The sequence below is a fragment of the Numida meleagris genome, chromosome Z (genome assembly GCF_002078875.1).
Source record: "Numida meleagris isolate 19003 breed g44 Domestic line chromosome Z, NumMel1.0, whole genome shotgun sequence".
In the NCBI taxonomy this organism is placed as follows: Eukaryota; Metazoa; Chordata; class Aves; order Galliformes; family Numididae; genus Numida; species Numida meleagris.
In genome coordinates, this window is record NC_034438.1 from 70,942,698 (window position 1) to 70,959,492 (window position 16,795).

General features: G+C 38.3%; 1 long non-coding RNA gene across 1 annotated transcript; it reads left to right on the forward strand.

Annotated features, from left to right (window-relative positions):
* On the forward strand, positions 218 to 6,574 carry LOC110390216. Its single transcript, XR_002433638.1, has 4 exons — positions 218 to 311; positions 4,885 to 5,030; positions 5,169 to 5,265; positions 5,796 to 6,574. It is a non-coding gene; the product is annotated as an uncharacterized LOC110390216 (long non-coding RNA).

Consider the following 16,795-nt stretch of genomic DNA (forward strand, 5'->3'; position numbering starts at 1 on the left):
ATTCTCTCTTAAGACAATTTTTTTTCAAGACACTCAAAGTACGATACATTAATCAAATAAACATTTCCAAGATACTATTTATGCTATGTCCTGTTTTTCAAGAAGTAAATCTTCTGCATTTTCTGAGGAAATTAAAAGATTGTTTGCCTTATTCAGAGGCAGCTGTTTTTTTTGTTCAGGTTTGTTGAGTTTGTGGTGGGGGGGTGGGGAGCTTTGAGGAGTTTGCTTACTTGATTGCAGCTGACAAAGCAGAAAGAGCTCTTTCTCCCTCTCTTCAAGCTGTGTGTGAACTTCAGTGGAATTCTGAACAGGTAAAACAACATGTTATATGTGTTGCAGATGTGCAAAAAACAAGTTTTTCCATGGTTATGGACTTTCTGAGCAGGAACTATGAAACAGAGAAGACAAGTAAATACTTTTACTGGTAGTAGAATTTAAACTGTATTTGATGCTCTCAAAGTATAAGTGTTTTATTTTTATACTCTCACTGAGGACCAAAGTGCAGTTTAGAGTTTATTTGGTACTTTTGAGATGAACCTAGGCAGATGCTGATAGAGTGACTGAGAAACACTACAAATCCCATTCAACCCTCAGCAAACTCCATGTTGAGTGCTGCTAAGGAGAGAAATATATACATTCTAATAGTCTTATCTCCCTAAATTTGAAGAAAATTTGATGTAGCCTTGATAATAATATTAAAGTAGCACCTTCAGGCAAAGATAGTGCACATTAGAAGCCTTAATTATCATTGCAGAAGGATTTCTTCAAATAAATTGCCTGGAATTGCTATGTAAATGACTTCAGATAGTTAACTTGCACTCAATTTCAATGGCAAATAAAATAGCTGAGCAGGAAAACAGCAACAAGACTTCACAACAGTTTTAGAAGTAAACGTCGCTTTAAGGTTGGTGAAAGAATAGCTTTGTATAATAACAAGTGAGTATATTATCCATGAAGAAACCTGGAATTGTTTTGTATCTACAAGATTTAACTGAAATTTAATATTGTGGAAAGCCATATTAAAAAAAAAAGTCTATACTGCTTTCTAAATGTTAGCTAATTGTTTTATTATTTGATACTAAATCATAATCTCCTTGTTTCAAACCTTTGAACTGATGGATAGAGTTCTCTTGTTTTTCTTCAGTTTTCATTTTCTTTTGGATCGGAATTACATTGTTACTTTGAGAATTTCACTCCAAGAGTGTGATTTAGAAAGCTATAGTGAGTGAAGTTGGATGTTTATTGTGAAAAGGAGTTCTGGATTTAAGTGAGTAGGTTTAATCATGGAGAGAAACAAAATCCAGTATTTGGAAATCATTGGTAGAAATGCCGACCTGGAAATAAAGCCATGCATCATTTTCCAGCATATGTATATGCTGTTTTTCTCCATATGCTCTCTCTTGGTATCTTCCTAGCAGATTCAGTCACCAGTAACTTCATTTCAGAGTTACTGGAAAGAGTAGTGCGGTCAGCAGTACAGAAGAAGTCATACTGGACCTTACAGCTCTTTCTGTTCCTAAATTACATGATTTTGTATGAAGCTAAAAATAACATGAAAAATATGTATTTTCATCATCTATGAAGATAAACAGGAGTTTAAACTGCTAGGACAGAACTATAAAGTTATTCAGTGGATACTGAGCGAAACTTCGCATGCTCATAAGGTTATCCCATCAGTTCAATGTGCATACTGTGATAACTATTTCTACCCCTATAAACAGAGATATCTATACACCAAATGTCTGTCGGCATAGTTAGATTTTATCAAAGTACAAACTGAGAGTATACGTTAATCTCATGAGTGTTAAGATCATGTGATACTTTGTATTTTTTAAGCAATATCTGCCAACGCATGAAAAACTTGCAATTGTGATGTAAGCAGCTATGGCTGAAAAGTTGCCCACAAAATTAGAAAGAGTGATAACAAAATAGCTTTATTTATGTTTATAGAGCATGAACAAGGTTACATCTGGATAGATGGCTCTTTGCCTTAAAAAAAATCAAATATAGTTCCATGTAATCTTCAAGGATCATTTCTTATTTATTTTAGATAGTGCAATGCAGATTTGCTAGCTGGGTAGTTAGTTGAGAGTTCACGGCCCAGAAACAGAGAAAAGATATTCTTGAAAGTGGTGGCCTACAAGTTAATTAGTAAAAGAGTAATAACTAAACTGGAAAAGAAGCCTACTGAAATTTGGTCAAGGGTTCAGTGCAGAGGCATATTTATGACTGAGTCACATATTCATCAGTTTCTTGATTGGGTAAACTTTTGAAATGAAGCTTCAGAGTGTGGTAATGCCACTACATGTTGTCCAATGTGTTCTTCATACGTTCTGCAAGTGATTAACTTCGCTTATTAGATTACAATGTCTAATACTTCTTTACTTACACATTTCGCCTAATAATAAATACTTCCTAAAATTTTTGTCTGTACGCTATGTCTTACAGCAATTTTGTAATTTGTTTGTGGAGTGTTTTTAACAGAAGTTCAACTCATTGCTGAGCCACTCTCCATCGTATTTGAAAAGTCTTGGCTGCCAGGTGTAGTCCCCATGACTGGATAAAGGGAAACATCGCTCCCTTTTTTTATGAAAGGAGAAAGGAAGACCTGGGAAACTATAGACTGCTGAGACTCAACTCTGTGCTTGGGGAGGGCATGGAACAGATCCTCCTGGAAGACATGTTAAGGCACATGCAGGATAAGGAGGTGATATGAGACAGCCAGCATGGCTTCACCAATGGCAGCAGTATGTCGAGATGGTCAAGAAGGCCAGTGCCATCCTGGCTTGTATCAGAAATAGTGTTGCCAGCAGGAGTAGGGAAGTTTTGTACTCAGCACTGGTGAGGCCGCACTTCAAGTACTGTGTTCAGGTTTGAGACCCTCACTGCAAGAAATTTGAGGCCCTGGAGTGTGTTCAGGGGAGGGCAATGAAGCTGGGAGGTGTCTGGAGCACAGGTGTGAAGGGGAGCAGCTGAGGGAACTGGGATTGTTCAGTCTGGAGAAGAGGAGGCTCAGTGGAGACTTTATCACTCTCTACAACTACCTCAACTACCTGAGGGGAGGTTGTGATAAGGTGAGAGTTGGCCTCTTCTCTCGTGTAACTAGTGATAGGATGAGAGGGGATGGCCTCAGGTTGCAGCAGAGGAGGTTCAGGTTGGAAGTTAGGAAAAATTTATTCTCCAAAAGAGTATTCAGGTGCTGGAATGGGCTGCCCAGGGAGGTGGTGGAGTCACCATACCTGGAAGTGTTCAAGAAATCTTTAAATGTTGTACTAAGGCACATGGGTTAGTGTGGAAATAAATGTGGTAGGTAAATAGATGGACTGGATGGTCTTGGAAGTCTTTTCCAACCTGGGTGATTCTATGATTCTATGATTCTTGGAAACATTCCTTTCTTTAGGCTTGCTGATGAAGTTTAAACATATCTGTGATTTTTTTTCTAGTCTAGGAAGATCCGAATGAATTTGAAATGCTCTGATATTTGTTTGAAACTTATCACTAGATTGTGAAACTAGGTGATTCAGAAAAATGTTATGCGTGTTACTCCACGCATTAACAAGATTTTACAGCTAGCACAAGTTACTGACTTAGTTTCTTGCTATTTTCTTTGTTTAAGGCTTTTTAAAGAACTTGAAGCTGAACTTGTGTCTGTTAAGTACACTGAAGTATAAAAAATGATGGTTATTGCCACAGCTAACTCCTAAAATCTTCCAATGAAATTTTATATCACTAAACTTAGTTATTGATGTATCTATCCTGTAAACAAAACTACAAGATTTTCTCTTCTATTTGGAATGAGTAAAATGCAACTTAACGAGAAACGTTTTCAAGAAAATGAAGAAAATATATTCATCAGACACTTCACAAATAAATAATTCAGTAATTTGAAAATAACATAAAACAATAGGCACACTGCCAGCTCTTAAATTTCCTGTTGTGGGGACAAAATGTATCAGCTGAGAGTGAGCTCAGTCTTTTATGGTGATAGAATCATTTCATTTTGGCATTATAGATCTGCTACCTTTATTTAGAAGACTGATGCAAGACTGCAAATGCACAATCCAAGGATTCAGCGTCATTTACTAATCTTTTATTTTTTGAAGGATTGCCTAAAGAAGATACTGAATCCAATCTTACTAAATCAGACTTTCTGAATGAAATGAATCTGACTTTCTGAGTGTAATGAATTTCCAAAACCTGCCCTCCAAGCTTTGATTCATATATAAATGCAAACTAATGACTTATGGGTACTTAGAAAATCAAAAGTATATTAGACCAATAATTAAACAGTGGCAATTTTGACAGTGCTCAGCACAGGTTTTTTCTTTAAATAAATCAAATTTTTCTTCTTTAAATAAATTGAAAAGATGGATGAGTTCTCTGCTTCTTACAGCAACATCTCTGGGCATGAAGACTGATAAAAGACATGTCTGTAAATATTTTTATAAGTTTACTATGACTCCTCTAATTTGGTAATCTCATTTGTTATGACATGTAAGTTCAAAAGTCTTGGCACTTTGTATTGGCTATGACTCAAGGAAAGTCAGTTGCTTAAAGCGAAAGTATATTAGTTCCTCTTCCTTTTTTTTTTTTACACTACTGTGTTATTGGTAAATTTGTTCCTGGTTGGAAATAGATGGAAGATTGTTATGTAAAGGTGTTTACAAATGGAGAAAAACTGCTGACTTTACTAGTAAACCAAACTGACTTGTGTCTGAATTTGTAAAAGATGTGTTTCTCTGTAGGGTGATCCTTCTTGTTATCTCTTCTTTCACTTGTTATACAAATTTGGAATGAGTGCCTTCAGGCCTGATGTCTGAATTAGAAAGATATTTAAGAATATTGGAACTGGTATTGACCCTCAGTAACTCTGCTTATCACCAGATGTCAATCTGAATTTGAACCACTGATCACTGAATTCTGAGCTCAGCAATTCAGCTGCTTTTCCATGCATCTGGTGCTACTACTCTCCAGTCAATATTTTATCATCTTGTCATCAAGGATGTTGTGGAAGTCTGTCAAAAAGTAAGGTAAGCAATGACTACAATTCTCTCCTCATCTGCTGAGCAAATTATTTCATTGTAGGGGGGCAATCAAGCTCTTTAGGCATGATTCATCCTTGCTAAGTCCATGCTGAATTTTCCCATTCATCTTCCTATGACTTCAAGTATTTCCACGAGGACCTGTACCATAATTTTTGTGGGGACTGCAGTAAAATTAATCTCCTGGTAGTTTTCCAGATCATACTTCTTGAACTTTTTGCAGGTGGGTGTTGTTTTTTGCATGTTTTATGTAGCCAAATACTTTCTCTGAACTCCATGACCTTTAAAAGCTTATAGAAAGAGAATAGAATTTTAAAGATACTGGTGAACTGACATTGTGAGAGTGCAACATATTGTACTACTTTTTTTGCAACGGTAGTTAGTAGAAATATATCTCCATTGTCAAGAGCTTGCTTTTTTTTGTTGTTTGTTAAAATTTAATATCCATTAATTCAGTCAACAGAATATTTTATCCATTTCTAAATATGAAAAGTTGGAGAAGAATTCATTTTTGACTGAATGACTGCATTCACCATCAGCTGTGCTTTATTATTCTAGCAAACTCAGTGCAATAACTCAGTGGCAGTGCAATCCAAGGGAAACAAAACAGGTTGAGTCAATGTCTATAGGCTGTGCAGATTTTGCTACACCATACATAATCATTGCTGTAACTCAGAATCACATCATTTTCAAGAACTGCATGTATAGCTCAATATGAGATAGCTATAAAGCTGGGTTGCTATCATTTTTCAGATCCTTCTCTTCAAGATCTATGACAAAGTCTTTCCAGAAAAACTACAGTCACCACCAGGTTTATGATCAATTACTGAAGATGCAGTGGCACTCTTTCTTTGGAAAGAAACATGCATACAGAATTTACTGTAATCTGTCTTCTTATCCTCATCACTGGTAATCTCCATTCATTGTTGAAGAAAAATGTAATCAGCTAAAAATGGAAGCATCCTTGCCTTACTTTATCCGAGACAGACCTGCTGAAGGAGAGTGGAAGTCAAGGTGATTGATGAAATATGAGTAAGGACAGCAGTGCTGCAATAGCCTTTTCTCTATTCCTCAGACACAATTTGTGAAGCCAAGACATCTTTTTTTTTTTTTCTTCCCCTTTCCAGGAGAAAATGCACTTTATTTAGCAGGATATGGTCTTCGATATACCTCAGGTGTAGATGATGCAGCATCATTGCAAAAATCTGAGCATAGATTTCTGGAGGCCAAGCATCAGTTCAAACGAATGTCTCACTTAAGAAAGCAGAAATTTTTGAGTCTTCCTAGTTTTACATGGTCCTTCTAGAAAGGCAGACAGCAGAAAACTTCTCAAAAACTTGTCTTGGTTTGTTTTCTCTTGCTCCGCCCTGCTTTTAGTGTATAAAGATGCTATTTAACCCATAACTAGTGGTGATATTTCTGTTTATCTATTCCTGAAACATAGACAGGGAAGCAATGCCAAAAAGTATTTTACATGTTCCTGCAGTGAGACTGAAATGTTTTGAACTTGATGATTATATAATAAATTGTAACTTTAATGCATCTTACACATTCTAAAACTTCAGACATTTTCTTGTTCTCTCATTGTTTGATTAGGAAAGTTTTAAATGTTTTTGGTGTCACAAATATTTTGCCCTCTATCTGTTAATCTAAGTACTTCTCTTGTTTAAACTTGTTCATGGGTTAGAGGTATTCTATAATATACAAAAAATGACTAGTTTTTATTAACTACAAATTTTTGTAAGAATTTGGCGTTTTTTAATACCTGAGAAACTTAGCATAGACTTAGTATACACTTTAAAGATTCATAATATAAAAACACAGAAAAAGATGCGTACTTTAAATGACCTAAGATCCAAACCGTGAGGAACAGAACTACATAGTTCAGCTGCATGCTGATTACTCTCTCATAGGTATCTTGATGGAAGATAATGCTGATACGAGGGAAAGTAATGCATATATTTGACTATTGATAGGGTACAGTTTATTTCTTACTCTTAAGACAGAAGATCAAGAATGAGAAATCACATTATCCCTGTGGAGACTGAATCATCTAACACTATTGCAAAAGAGAAATACTATAGATAAGCTGAAGGCCAAGACTGAAAAGTTCTAATGCCTAGAACTTTATTATCTTGGTGTACAATGTCAGAGGCAGATTTTGGTGGTATTGCAGTTGTTGCCAAAGGACTTGCTTTTCAAGGCCCATGAACAGTATTTCAGATGGTGGCACTGGGCATGGGATATGTTTTCAGCCATCTGGTGGTTGCTTCCAGCATTGTAAGCACATGGTGTTCACCATGGTGGGTTTGTGTGAGTGTGATATAATCCACCTTCCTGGTCTCTCCATATTTATATTTCAGCCATTGTCCTCCATACTAAAGAGGTTTTGTCCACTTGGCTTTCTTAATTACAGCACGTTTTACAGGTGTGGGTAACTTGTGCAATAGTGTCCATTGTCAAGACCACTCCTTGATCCCAGGCCCATCTGCCTCATCTCTTCCTTGATTACCTGAGGTATCATGGGCCCACACAGCTAGAAATAATTCATCCTTATGTTGTCCGTACTGATATTCCTGAGCCAGTTCAATCCTAGCGAATTGATCCAGCTGCTCCATTTCTGACCTGGGCTGGTCCACTGCTCCTTTGGCAACCTTGTGTGATGCTGATCTGTGGGTCTCACCTTACTGATGCCACTCTTACTGTGGATGCCTGCTCAGCACAGTGCACTGTGGCTAAGATCTCCCAGGATCAAACATTCCAGCAGGCTCAGCTTCCTGAGCAGCTGGTACTACAGGTGTGCTTCACCAGCAGGGACTGAACCTTCCCACCAATATTCTGTTACAGTTTGTTGGCATGCCACGGACGGCAGCAGGGGGGAAGCTGGACTAAAATGGCATCTAACTTGGAAGTGCATATGAAGCAAAGGTTTGCCATTGAATTATCCGGTGCAGAAAAAATTGCACCCATTGACATTTCTCAACATTTGCTGAATGTTTATGGACACTGAACAGTGTATGTCAGCACAGTGAGGTGGAGGGTGGTGTTTTTCTGCAGTGTTGACAACAACAGTGGGTCACCTCCACTAGTGTAGGGTTTTATGAGGGTAGAATGCAGGCTCTTGTTCACTGATGGTGAGAATGCATAGGTGCAATGGTGTGGTGACAATGGTAAAAAATAATATTTTGTAGCGGAGTATTTTCTCTATCAAATAGTGTTATTGTGCTCTTTGTATCTTATAATTTTAATGGCAATAAATAAAAGACGTTACTTTTGGAGAGACCTACTTTCATTACACTTGGTAGAGTCAAGCTGTCAGTGGTTTCCTATTAACAACTCACTCTCATGGTGAAATTGAGAAGTTAAAACATAGGTAATCTATCTGAAGGTATATCTTGCATATATTCTATATATAATAGTTTATATACACATATCTGTATCTCTCTCTATATATACATAAATACATCTAAATTCACAGGCTATATAAGACAGTTCTTACTCTGGAAAAGCCTATCAATTTTTATCTCTTATGTCCAAGACACTGTCTGGAACATGTGGAAGGGCTCCAGCTACTGAAGTATCTGGTGTCCATTAGGGAGACCGTGTGATCCATTTGAACCAGAGACAGGAACCATATGGCTCATTTCTAACCAGTGATGTACAGTACAACCAGGAAATAACTAAATATTAAATAGGTGCATGTGCAGGTTGTTAAAGTAATAGTTGAATCTTTCAAGTTGTGCTCTTGCAGCCTGGAAGGTCAACTGTATCCAAGGCTGCATCAACAGAGGAGTGACCAGCAGGGTGAAGGAGGTGACCGTCCCCTTCTGCTCTGCCCTCTTGAGAACTCATGTGAAGTACTGTGTCCAGCCCTGGGGCCTCCAGCAGAAGAAATACATGGAGCTGCTGGAGCAGGTCCAGAGGAGGGCTATGAGTATGATCAGATGGCTGGAGCACTTCTCCTATGAGTAAAGGCTCAGGGAACTTTGCTTGTTCAGCCTGGAGAAGAGAAGGCTCTGGGGAGACCTCATTGCAGTCTTCCAGTATTTAAAGAGAGATTATAAACAGGAGGGAAATCAACTTTTTACACAGGTATACAGTGATATGACAAGGGGAAAAAGAAGTGAGATTTAGATTAGATGTCAGGGGGAATTTTTTCACTGCCAGCATGGTGAAGAACTGGAACAGAGAGGTGTGGGGATGAAAAAGAGGCAGAATGAAACAGAATTATTTGGACAATTGTAATAATTTTGCCTGAATCTAGATTCTGATTTATACTTTTTCTTCGGTACAGATGGACTTCTGTGTGTTTATTAACTTTTATTTTATTTTCTCCCTTTAATTATGTTGTTCGATGTTCTTGTCAGCTTACCGTCCAGCATTTATAGAAAGAAGAGGGTAATGAGTGTGACTACTAGTGACAGACTGGAGAGAATTGTTTCACATTAGTTATTGCATACTGGTACTCTGTAGGAGTTGTCAGAGCCGAAGTAACAATCGTACTTTTTAATTGAGGTTATGGGTGCCTAGAGCTGATGCAGCTTCAGATATTCAAACAGATATTTTTAGCACATGCTGGGCTTCAAGGGAATTGTTCATGTAAAGAAAAAGGTTCCTTTTATCATTGACTTAGACTAAAGCATAGAGTTTTTTGGCAAAATAAGCCGTGTATGGGGGGTGAATATGTTGCTTTTCTCACCATTGAGAGCCTATGTAGGAGGGAGTTATTTTCTTCTGTGCCAGAACAGACAGATTAAGAGAACTTATTGTTTCACATTTAAATCCCTGAGATTTAACCCTACGTTATGATCAAATTATGTGCTTGTGCCTGGATGTTAAAACAGGTGCAAGCCTGCCTCCAGGCCAAACATCATTTAAAGGTGCTTCCAGCCAACCTACATGGTGTATTTGGAATGAGTGATTACAGTACACCAGTAGAAGCTTGTGGTGGTGGGTCAGAGATGTGTTACCCTTGTTGTAGCTGTATTTCCAACATATATTCACAGAATCAAAGAATATCTGAAAAGGGAACCATGAGGATCACTGAGACCAACTCCTAACACCACTCAGGGCAAACTAGAAGATAAACTATATCTATCAGAGTGCTGGGCATGTGCATCTTTAATGCTGGCAGGCTTGGAATCATGACCATGAACCTGGAGATTCTGTTCCAGTGCCCAAACACCCTCTCAGTAAGGAGCTTTTTCCTAATACACAATCCAATACTTTCATCTTGGCATCCAATACTTTCACTGCTTTCCTCTCATTCAGTAGGTGGGTAACATTGTCATAAAAAGAAAATTGAATTAGTAAGGTAAGAAGAGGATGTGTTAGGTCTCTGTGGAACACAGATATGCTAAGGAGAGCTTTCTTCATCACAACAAAATTTCTTTGCTTGATATTCACACTACAGTGTGTTGATCTTTCTCTGCTTCTAACTGCTTGCATTAATTGCACTGTGTCCTTCTGTTGGCTTTGGTCATCATATAAGGAAGGTGTCAGGGAACTGTTTCCAATCAGTTATTTTCTTACTACAAGCAATGGATCTCTTACATTGCAGAAGATACCATCATTGAAAGAAAATCTGTCTTCTTTTCACTTCTTTTTGACCTTAGCCATAAACATTTTGTGACTCAAGGTATCTCCTGTCTTCCCTGATTCAACAATATGGGGAAGGAATGTTTCTTTTCTTTGCTGTAGACTGATTGGACTCACCTGGTATTTATATTGTGTACATTCCCTTCTGTTCCTTACTATGAGACAGAAAGATTTATTTGAGGCCATAATCTATAAAGATAATCAGAGATATTTTAATAATAGGTTTACATTCAAATTACTGATTTGGGAGTAAATATTGACAAGGGAACATATAATAGGATCAACATAAAACATTCTGAACACAACAAATAAAAAGAACAGCCCTACTGAAAGATGCATGGCTATCAAGTCATTCAGCTCAAGTTTAAGGCTTTAATTTACAGGCACAGTGTGAGGTATGCAGAGTATAGCTCTTCTGAGCATGCCAACAGTATTTGAAGATGGAAAAGGTTTGGGGAGGTGAAATATTTCTGATTGTGGCTTTTAATATCCATCTGAGGTAATAACACATGTTTAATGATAGTGACCACAAATGGTAGCCTCTTCTGGAAAGGATTTTAAGGCCTAACTAATTTTGACATCATTGACCATCCTAGAAATCATTCATATCATAGATTGTCTAGAGTTTTTAGTATGCTACCTGTTGAAAATAGAATACATATTATATATTTTCCCTTCCCTTTCCTGCACTGCACTCCAACCCCCTCCCCTCTCCTCCCCTTCCTTTCTCTTCCCCCTTTTTTTTTTCCTCTTTCTGTCATTTCTAGAAATAGTGGAAAAAAAATACAATGTTTTTGAAAGTAAGCTGTTTAATTTTCATAAGATTTTGATACATGAATAATCTCATTACTCTTAAATAGCCTCTGGAAATGAAAAAGCAAAACACTTCACAAATGCATGTCATTGTTTGACTTTCTGCCTTGAAAAATTTGAAAATGGCTGCAGATGGTTTTTGAAATTCCTGATTAATGAATCTAACACATGGGAAGAATTGCTGGCCACAGACTGCAGATTTTGACTAATATAAAGTTGACATGTGAAACATGAAAATGAATTGAGAGAAACTTTCTAGTTTCTATTTGTTAATTGAAACAGTCAAGAAAATACTCAAGGACGCTCTTCCTAACCACTGCCTTTGAAGTCTGTTCCGTTGTGTTGCAATCTTTTAAGTCATTCACAGTAGTGTAATTAAAATCCAGAGACTAAAATCCAATTTCAGGCAATATGGATTTGTTTATTAATATAATTTCATTATGCTCACTGTTTTCTCAACACTACTTTTACAAATCTTAGTTCAGCTGATAAAAATGCAACCATGTCCTGGTTTCAGCTTGGACAGAGCTGATTTTTCCTTCATAGTGTCTAGTACAATTCTATATTTTGATTTGAGGAGAAAAGCAATGTTGATAAGACACCAGTGTTTCTAGTTGTTGCTGAGCAGTGCAGTACAGAGCCAGGGACATTTCAGTTTCTCATCTTCTCATACTGTCCTGCCAGTGAGGGGGACTTGGCACAAGAATTTGGGAGGGTACAGAACCAGGACATCTGAACTAAGCTGGCCAAAGAGTTATTCCATACCATATAACATAATGTGGGAAAAGCTTGAAAATGGCAGGGAGTTGGTTAAGCAGGAGACACTGCTGTGAGACTGACTGGGCATTATAGTCAGTGGGTGATGAGCAATTGCTTGTGCATCACTTGCTTTGTATGTATGTTTTATATTATTATAACTATTATCCTTTTTTCTCTTTTCCTTTTTTCTGTCTTAGTAAGTAATTTTAATCTTAACCCATGAATTCTAATTTTTTTTTTTCTGATTCTCTACACCACCCCACTGGGAAGGGAGGATTGAGCAAAAAACAGTTTTCCTCAGCTAGCTGCAGGGTTATACCATGACAGTCCTTTTGGTGCCCAATGTGTGTTTTTTTTTTATACCACAACCACCTTTTGGTGCACAAAGCGTTGAGATAACAGCAGATCTGACCCGTGTGATTGCTGTGGGCATAGTGATAGTTTGATAATTGCTAGTCACAAATTTATTATTTTGATTATTTGCAGAGATACTTCAGTCTTTCCTTGGAACTATATTATTTAGCACCTTACTTTCTATTTATTTTCCCTGTTGTGTTGTTTACTATTTTTAGATGTTGAATTAAGGCTGTTATTTTGCTGTGCTGAGTGATTTTGGCTTAAAATATGATAAAACTACTGCTTAAAAAAACAATCTGGTGTTTGCACTTGGCATTGCAGTCACCTTTGTGCTTTTGGAACTGCATTGTGGAAGCTATTAGTAATTCCAATCTTTGCTTTGTCTCTTCAGGAACCAGGCTTTGGGGGAGACAAGGGTGGATATTTTCCACTGGATCCTCAGCCTCCTTTTCTCTTTCATTTTTCCTTCTTTCCCTAGACTAGTTACAATAACTCTTTAGAATTTTAAATTTCCTTGTGATGTTCAAACCAGCATGCTCCTACTGCTTTTTCATGAATGTGTTTCAGATTTTGTTCAAGATTAAGTGATTATTTAAGAATATCACCCAGAGATCTGCCTTGAGGCTTGATAATCGTGAATGGCAGGGAGTATGGGATGGTATGAGCAGGTGCCTGGAGCAGTGGGCACACACAGTAGTTCAGAACTTCACTGCTGAACAATTGCAGAACCCTGAAAAACTCGTAGAATATTTGGAAAAAATCTGCAGTTGCCCTGGAAATTCTAGAGAGGCACAAATCACTGCAGTGTACTGGGGCCTGGCCCGTGTCTAGCAAGCCCTGCTCAACAATATTTAGCACCCTCAAGGGGAAGAGAATATCTCTGGATCTGATGTCAACACAACAGGTCCTGCAACTGCTCCAGCTTCCATGATAGACTCTGCAGCTGCTCCAGTTCCTGCAACAGGTCCTGCAGTTGCTCCAAGCATTGCAACAGGCCCTACTGTTACTCCAGTCCTTGTGACAGACTCTGCGGTAGCTCCAACTCCTGTGCCGTACTCTGCAGTTGCTCCAGCCCTTGTGATGGGCTCTGCAGTTGCTCCAACTCTTTTGATAGGCTCTGTAGTTGCTCTAACCCTTCTGACTTGCCCTGCTGATGCCCTGACTCTTGCAGCCAGCGTGAGGTCGCTCCGACCTCTGTGATGGGCCCTGTGGTTTCTCCAATCATTGTGACAAGCCCTGCAGTTCAACCAGAGAAAAGAACAGAGCCAGTATCTGTTGCCACTATAGAGGAAAAAATGTCTATGAAAATCAGATTGTTTAGTAAGGAAAGAATCTCTTGTTAAGACAGAAGAACAAGATGAATATGAAGCAGAGGCATCATGAGAATGGAAGGAGGAAGGAGAGACAGAACTCATAAAGGAGAAAGAAATCATCCGACCCTTAATGTTGAGTGAGCTTCAAGATATGCAGAAAGATTTCAGTTGTTGTCCAGGAAAGCACTGGGTGCTTTGGTGCTGGGATAATGGGACCGGTAGCCTGAATTTAGTGGACAGGGAAGCCAAGCATCTGGAGTCTCTTTCTAGGTAAGGTGGCACTGACAAAGCAATTGGAAAAGTGACACATGCCTTCACTCTATGGAAACGACTCTTGTTGGCTGCCATGAAGGAAAATATATCTTGTCAAGGAAAATCTGGTATGTTGCTCAGGCAAATGGACCACCATGGAGAAAGGTATCCAGTACCTGAGGGAATTAGCTGAGCTGGATGTGATGTATAATATTGACTTGGATGATATCAGTTATCCCAAGATCCATATGATGTTAAGTGCTTGGGATGTATGCGGTGGAGAACTGTATGGAGTGCAGCATAATTGTATGCCACCTCCCTGGCAGCAATGGGCTGGAAATGGTGGATGAAGAGGCTAGCCTACTTCGACAATATGAGGAAAATCTCTCTTCCTCCCTATGGGCCTTTGTCTCAGCTGTGGAGAAACTGGTTTGGTGGCTTGAAGAACAGAGTACGTTTTCTTCTCCACCTGTGCAAAGAAATATCTCAGCTATTGGAATAGTCATTCCTCTGCTTAAGAGAGAGGATATTGTGGGTACACACCACATGCCATCCTGTTGTTTTACTTGCACGACCACTGAGAGGACATGAGGAAGTGGGATGGAAAACCCACCCCTGGAGGTGAGTAACAAATACAATAAACAGAACTAGAGGGGCCCTGCCTCCAGACAAGTGGAGGAAAATGACAGTCAGGTGTTTTGGACTGTGTGGATTTAATGGCCTGGCACATCAGAACCACATAAGTATAAGGCTCCAGTGGATGCTAGTGTACTGTGTACTCTAATGTCACAAGGTTAAAAAGGGGCAGAACCCATCTGGATTTCTAGAGTGGCAGGGGGAGCTCGAGGGCTAACTAGCTGAAGTGAGTCTAACTGCGAAAAGTGCCTCACTGTGAGTGGCACAGAGGTATGGGCCATTCCTGGCGCAGATTATCCCAGGAGAGGGCATTTCAAGGACCCAAAAGAGTATCACTGAGCTTTTGGTTTAGCTGCCTTCAGGATGGAGGACATTAAGCAGCTGTCTACCTTGCCTGGTCTCTTACAGGACCCTTCTATTGTGGGTTTGCTAAAAGTAAAACAGGAGGTGCTAACAGATAGCACAACAGTGCACTGGAGGCAATATTGCACTAACTGAGACTCCTTATTTTCCATTCATAAACTGATTCATTGACTGGAGAGCCAAGGAGTAAACAGTAAGACTCCACACCAGTGAGAAAGTCCAACAGAGCATGGAGGCTCACAGTGGATTATCATGGCCTGAATGAATTATAGAAACACAGAGTCATTAAAGTTGAACATTCAAACATTGGGACAGACATTTATCAAAAGCCACCTGATTGGTCAGCACTCAGAGATCTGCCAATCACTTTGGCCTTGCACAGTCAAGCCTCTCACATAGTGCAAAAAGGGCTAAAGTCTCCATAGTACACATAAAAAACATGCTGTGCAAGACGGTTTTGGTTATTCAACATGTCAAGGTGAGGAAAGCTGGTGTATATCTAAAGGGATTTGATGTTGGGTGAAAAGAGACAATAATTTGAAATACATGATATCAGTTCCTATATAATAGTTCATATTATCATTTCCATGATTGCTATATGCTTTATTAACGGCATTACAGTGGGAATTACTCAGATTAAAGAAGAATGAATTCTAATTGGACAGAGTGTGCAACAATCTAACAAACACTGTGCATCATCCTACCTACCCAGAAAGACTGTTATGACAGATGGAGCCCAAAGTCATGGACTAAATGAATTCTGCAGATAATTTAGAGGTATGGTCCTTAGGCTGTGGGAATGATATCTATGTGTGTATATCAAGAAGCAGAAAATGTGATGGTAATTAATGGGTATGTATGGAATCTGAGCATGATGTAAACAGTGTGGAATAAGGGTTGGATCATCATTTACTTCTCTGGATTTCCATGCCATTAGAGATTCCATCATGAACAATAAGTTGGGAAAAAAAAGAGTAAAGAAAATAAAATCAAATAGAGATAATAATTTATTGAAGTTGTCTTCTTCTGAAACAGACATGATTTTAATTTGTCTGTGCATTTCATTACAAAACAAACACTTAAGTATAATCTTCTGAAGCACTACCAAGTCATTACATCACCTGTGCTTTGCCTCAGGCCTCTTTTCACACAAAAAATGCATGGGGAAAGCTGAAACATCAGAAAATTTGATTTTGCTATAAGAAAAGATGAACATGAATGACATTAATGTTTCTGTTAAAGAGAACATTTCCTTACACAAAACCTGACTTGAACAAGAAATTCTCCTTATTTTTTCTTAACCGTGTTTTAGTTTCAAATTTAACAGTTTCTCAGGTTTCGGTAAGGAACTTCTTAATCTTATTTATTTATTAATGTATTTATTATTATTGTGAATATATTATTATTATTATTGAGCATTTGCCTGTTAGAGAAGAAATGACCTTTTCTGTGGCTGGTATTTGCAACTTGAAGCTGTTCTTATTTAAAAGGCAGAAAAATGAATATTTTGAAGGGTTTTTTATATTCTAGTGGCTGAAAGGCAATGTTTTTAAATGTACACTTTAAAATGTTTTGTATCAAATTGAGTCTTATCTTGACACATTTCATTAAATCTGCAAGACTTTCCTTCTTGCCTCATTACATACTATTGTCAAAATTACC